The following is a 5,059-nucleotide window of genomic DNA, read 5'->3' as shown; positions in this document are numbered from 1 at the left end:
TGCGGCCCCGACTGACCAGGAGATGCAGACCCGTATGCGCGCTCCTGTGCGTGTGTGTGTACCTGCCGCCGTGTGCACGGTGGGGCGTGTCTGTGTCAGCCGGGAGCCCGAGACTCACCTAGGTTGCCCCGTGAGGCTGGATGCTCTGCAAAGACCACGGGAGTGGAGCCAGATCTGGCCTGGAACCCAGCACTCATCGTGGCCCAGACTTGGAAAAGCATTCCTTTCCCATGGACCGAATTGGCTTATGACTAAGAGGTTGAACCTGTAACTTCTGATAACCTCTGATCACGCGTACAGCCCAGAGATGGCCAGAGTCCCTGTTCTCTCCTGTGTGTTTCCGCCATCAGACAAAACCAGTCTGGACTTGGGTTGGGAGAGATTTTATTTGAAAAGACTATTGTGGAAAGAAGGAAACACTGCAGTGCAAGGTGCTCTGGCCAAGAAGAGCCATGCTCGGACACGTACGTCGTGTTCAAGGGCCAGCTGGCGCTGTGCTGGGTCGGGCTCAGGGTGGGGCAGAGCCCAGGGCCCCACGGGGATGAAAGGAGCCTGACCACCATGTGGCCAGGTCGGTTAGCACTTTGACCTTATTGGCCACGTCAGCCAATTGTTTAGGAGGCAAAGAACGGGAATTCGGAGGGGCCGTGTCTGATCCGGTCACAGGTGTATGCGGGGGCATCCGTGAGTGCTCGCTGAGTCATACTGCAGGGAGCGGGTCCCTGGACCATGAGGCTGTGTCCCAGGAGCACGGGGCTGAGGTGAAATTGGACGTTGTGCCCTGAGAGCCAACGTCTGCTCTGAGCCCCGTCCCGTGGGGCGTCTAGAACAGGATGCTCATGCTGGTTTCCAGGATCAAAACGACAGCCAGCGTTGCCCCTCTGCCCTGTGGGCCGAGCCGGGAGTTCACAGCCAGGACTGCGCCCAGCTGTCCGGGAAGGAGATGCCCATCAGAGCCGTCAGCAGGTCCAGGCTTCGCCTCTCCCGTCGCAGCAAGTCGCAGCTGGAGGGTCTCAGCTGCTGGGCTGGGCCAGGCCAGTGCCATCCGGACCAAGGGTCTCCCCACCCCCATCTTCCCTGTTCTCCTTCCTGGTGTGACTTTCCTCTCAAGGCAGAAAAGTGGTTGGGGCACTTGTGGGCACCACCCCTTTATCCAGGCAGGCTTTGTCGTTTTATTCAAGAAGTGGCATGCTTCCTGGAGACTTCTGGGCGAAACTCCTTGGCAAGAGTTACATCACATGGTCACTCCGAGCTGCATGGATTTCTGGAAAGCTGAACCTAGACAGCATAAAAGTGACCCACCTCATTCTCAAATCGTGACGCCTCATCTTGAAAAATCTAGTGAATTTACTGTATAAGCCGGTGTTTGTTTTAATACGAAAATAATATTTTAAGTACACACCAATTAAATACGGTTTTTTTCCTCCCTCCAACACCGGATTAAATTGAGGGGAGACCTAGTGCATTTGGTGACCTCGAGGGCAGCTGGGCACAAGGCAAAGCCCTTGGAGACGCACTTTCTTGGACCCTCCCAAGACGTGCCAGACAATTATCAGTTTATAAACTCAGGGCGAACAGACTTTGTCGAGTTGAAAACATGGACCCTGGGAGATTTGAATTTAGAAACACTATAGATTTTCTGTCCCGAGAAAATGTGCGTTTAGAGAAAAAAGGTTAAAATACAGTCGTGGGTAAAGCTGCCCTAAAGAGAAATATTGATTATTGTTCGATACAGCAAATAATAACAAAGTTGCCAGAAATCTCAGGATTTTCAAAAATAAAAGCTGTGATTGAAATGAACACCACTAGGTTTCTGAATCCCATTGGGTTGGAGGCCGGCAGGGTCTCGGAATTGGGCGGGGGCTCGGAAGTAGGGCGGAGGCTCTGCTGTCTCCTTTGTGCCCGTGAGATGCTCCCTCTGCTGGGAAGGTGGCACAGCCGGCCTCCGAACTCTCAGGTGCGAGGACAGAACTGCTCTGACCAGCAGTGTCTTGTCCCTTCGTGCACTCAGACACTCACCTGTGTCATCACTGAGCCCCTCCCATGCATCACATGCTCTCCTAGGACCTGAGTGTAGGTGTGGGAAACACAGCCCCGTCCTCAGACAAATACACAAGCTACGTTTAGAGAGTGGTAAGTACTAGGAATTAAATAAATTATTACAGCAAAGAGTGATCCTGGGAGTCGATAGCAGCCAGGGAGGCCCAGGAAGACTTCTCTGAGCAAGCGATATTTAAGCTGGATTCAGCCCTAGGAACAGAAAGGGCATTTCATTTCAGAAAGCGAGGACAGCAAGTGCCAATGTCCTGTGGCACGCTGGAGAAAATCTTACAAGGACGACTGGGCAGAGAGAACAAAGACGAGGGTGGAGGGAGATGAGGTCAGAGAGAAAGGCAGGGGCTGGATGATACGGGGTCTGCAGGGCATGGTGACAAATTTGGATTTCATTTTAAACATGGGCACCTGCCACTCTATGAAATGTTTACCCATTAATCTGAGTTTTCATCTCTGAAGTCACATAGAGCTATTCTCTTCCATGTTACTATGCTCTTCAGGTAAATGAGCACGTGTCCCTGTGCCGTGAGCCCCTTTTCTCAGTCCTGTCACTATTTCCTGCTACTGTTCTGCCTTCTCACTATCTTAGGTGCTCCCTTCCGACTGGGGACCCTGCACGGGTAACCGTCCCCAGAACTCCAGCCAAAGGGCGCTGTCTGGACAGGCGCTCCCCCTCCCTCTCCCTCATCGGGCATCACCGGAGCATGCATCACTTACACACACTCTTCTCAAATCTTCCGTGGATGCTCATTTGTTAGGTTCAAGCCCACACTTCCAAGGAGAGGCTCCGAGAACGCTGAACGCCTCGGGCTCTGTTCGTGCTGAACATTCAGATTCTTGCAGTAATTCTCACCCTTTGTAATTCTGCTCAATTCAAAAAAAGGACAGAACTCATAATAAAAATCATTGTAATAAAAAAAAAGAAGGAGGGAAAACAAGGCGTCTGTGCCGAGCCCTGGAGAGCTGCTCGGTGAGACTGCCGCCCGGGAGGGGCTCCGGTAAGATCCCATTTTAGCCAAACCAGGTCAACCTTTGCTTTTCTCTTTCTTGCTTAACCAGCTTCTTGCTCGCTTGTGGTTTCTCGGGCTGCCTGTAATGAGCAGTGTGTCCCAGCGTAATTACGGAGATGGAGCTTGGGGAGCGAGGCGTCAGGGAGAACCACGCTGCTCGGGGCTGCTCACCTCACCGCCCGGCTCTGAGGGCCTGGCTGAGCTGGAGGCCCGGAACCTGGTCCTGTCTTGGGGGTCTTTGTTAGTGAAGCCAAGGGTGGCTTCCCCCGCCCCTTCCAGTAGAGCTGAAGTTCTTCACCTGTTATAAAATGAATCTGCATTCATGGTGACAACACTGCGTCACAGTTTTGCCTGGAGGCATTTTGCCTGGAGGATGAAAGCTCTAGGCGAGCAGCATCTGCCTCCTTCTGAAGGACTAAGCCATCAGTCCAGCTGTGAGTCTGCCCATCGACTTATCCACCCCCTCACCCACCCATCTACGCAGCCACCCCCTCACCCACCCATCTACTCAGCCACCCACTCACCCACCCATTTATTCACCTACCCATCCATCCATCCATCCATCCACCCACCATTCCATCCATCCATCTATGCCTTCCTTCCATCCTTCCTTCCTTCCTCCCTCCTCCTTCCTTCATTCCATCCAATGTCTCAGGCATGTTCTGAGTACTGGGGAGTCAGTGATGAGCCCAGTTATTAAAATCTCACCTTCATGGGCCTTTCACTGTAGCTGCAGAAGACAGACAGCATACAAGGAGACTACAAACAAAATGCCCTCAGGAAGTGAGTCGTGATAAAGTAAGGCCGTTCACGTGAGGCAGCACTGGGGTGGGGGCCTCTCAGATCAGGTGCTGTAGCAGCCAAATCCTGACCCAAGGCCCGATGTTCCTCACGGTGATGCCCTAGAGAGACAGAAAGGAGGCAGTCAGGTCTGCGGAGGGGAAGTCAGAACCACACCTTGGTGTTTGCGTGAACGGCACCCCTGGAGGTTGTGCAGTGCACGGCCCTGAGCCTGGCGCTAACTGCAGGCCACCTGCCCGCTCCCATGGTGCACCTGAACTGTCCAGATTTGCTGTCAACCAGCCTGTTGACGAGGAAGGCTGTGGTCAGTCCTTCCTTCATTCATTGATTCAATAAAAGCACACACTGGGGGACCCCTGGGGCTGGGGCTGGGGCTCTGTCCCCCTCCGGGGCTCTGCCTCTCCCTAGGCTGAGGCTGCTCCTTGGAGCCCCACTGGGGGCCACTCTGGCCTGCCCCTTTCCTGTAAGGAGGGGGATCCCTGGGACCCCCAAGGTCCCTGCCTAGATGCCCAGGCAGAGCAGCTCCCAGTGCCCACTGCCCACCCTACCTAAGCTGCTTTAGCAGGATCCAGTCTGCACCTACCTGGGGTTCCCAGGTGCTCTGTGCTGGGGAAAGGCAGGGGAGCAGGCTGCCCCTGGGCCAGCGGGAGCAGAGATCTGGATGGACCTGGTGGGCGCTGGTGTCAGACTAACCACCCCGATCGCTGACCGCGTTCTCACCGCGCCGGCAGGGGGCCGAGTGCAGCACTCACACCAGCTGCACACAGGTAAAGGGCGGGCGCTGCAGCCCACACTTCACAGGGACGAGCTCGGGGGGTCAGTGTCCAGAGTCCAGTGCAGACAGTCCCTGGGGCATCACTGGCGTGCTGTGTCCCTCCCAGGAGCCCAGCTTCAGGGACCCGGAGTCGGCACAGACTCTTAGGAACAAGACGCAGCCACAGGAGCTCATCAACCATCAGTGCCAGGTGCTGAAGGCCTCTGCATCCGGTTACCATAGCTACCGCTTCCCTGCGCAGGTAGGGATATTTCTGCGTGCTGCCCAGAAAACAGTGATTCAGCTGTATCAGCTGATGACTTGAACGACAAAGCCATCCTTCATTAGAGAGAAAAGAAAATCATTAAAAAAACAAATTCTGAGAAATCACACCCGTGTGACTTTTTGTTTGGGGCCTAGGATTCATTTTTGTTTGAAG

General features: G+C 54.3%; 1 long non-coding RNA gene across 1 annotated transcript; it reads right to left on the bottom strand.

Moving 5' to 3' along the window:
* Positions 1-382: 382 nt before the first annotated feature.
* On the bottom strand, positions 383-3,492 carry LOC141573997 (uncharacterized). The gene is made up of 3 exons (XR_012500488.1): positions 2,773-3,492; positions 2,164-2,250; positions 383-1,278 (listed from the first exon to the last, which is right to left on the bottom strand). It is a non-coding gene; the product is annotated as an uncharacterized LOC141573997 (long non-coding RNA).
* Between the last annotated feature and the right edge of the window lie 1,567 nt (positions 3,493-5,059).

This window comes from Camelus bactrianus, chromosome 19, assembly GCF_048773025.1.
Source record: "Camelus bactrianus isolate YW-2024 breed Bactrian camel chromosome 19, ASM4877302v1, whole genome shotgun sequence".
Taxonomy (NCBI): domain Eukaryota; kingdom Metazoa; phylum Chordata; class Mammalia; order Artiodactyla; family Camelidae; genus Camelus; species Camelus bactrianus.
This window is presented reverse-complemented; position numbering and strand designations above follow the sequence as displayed.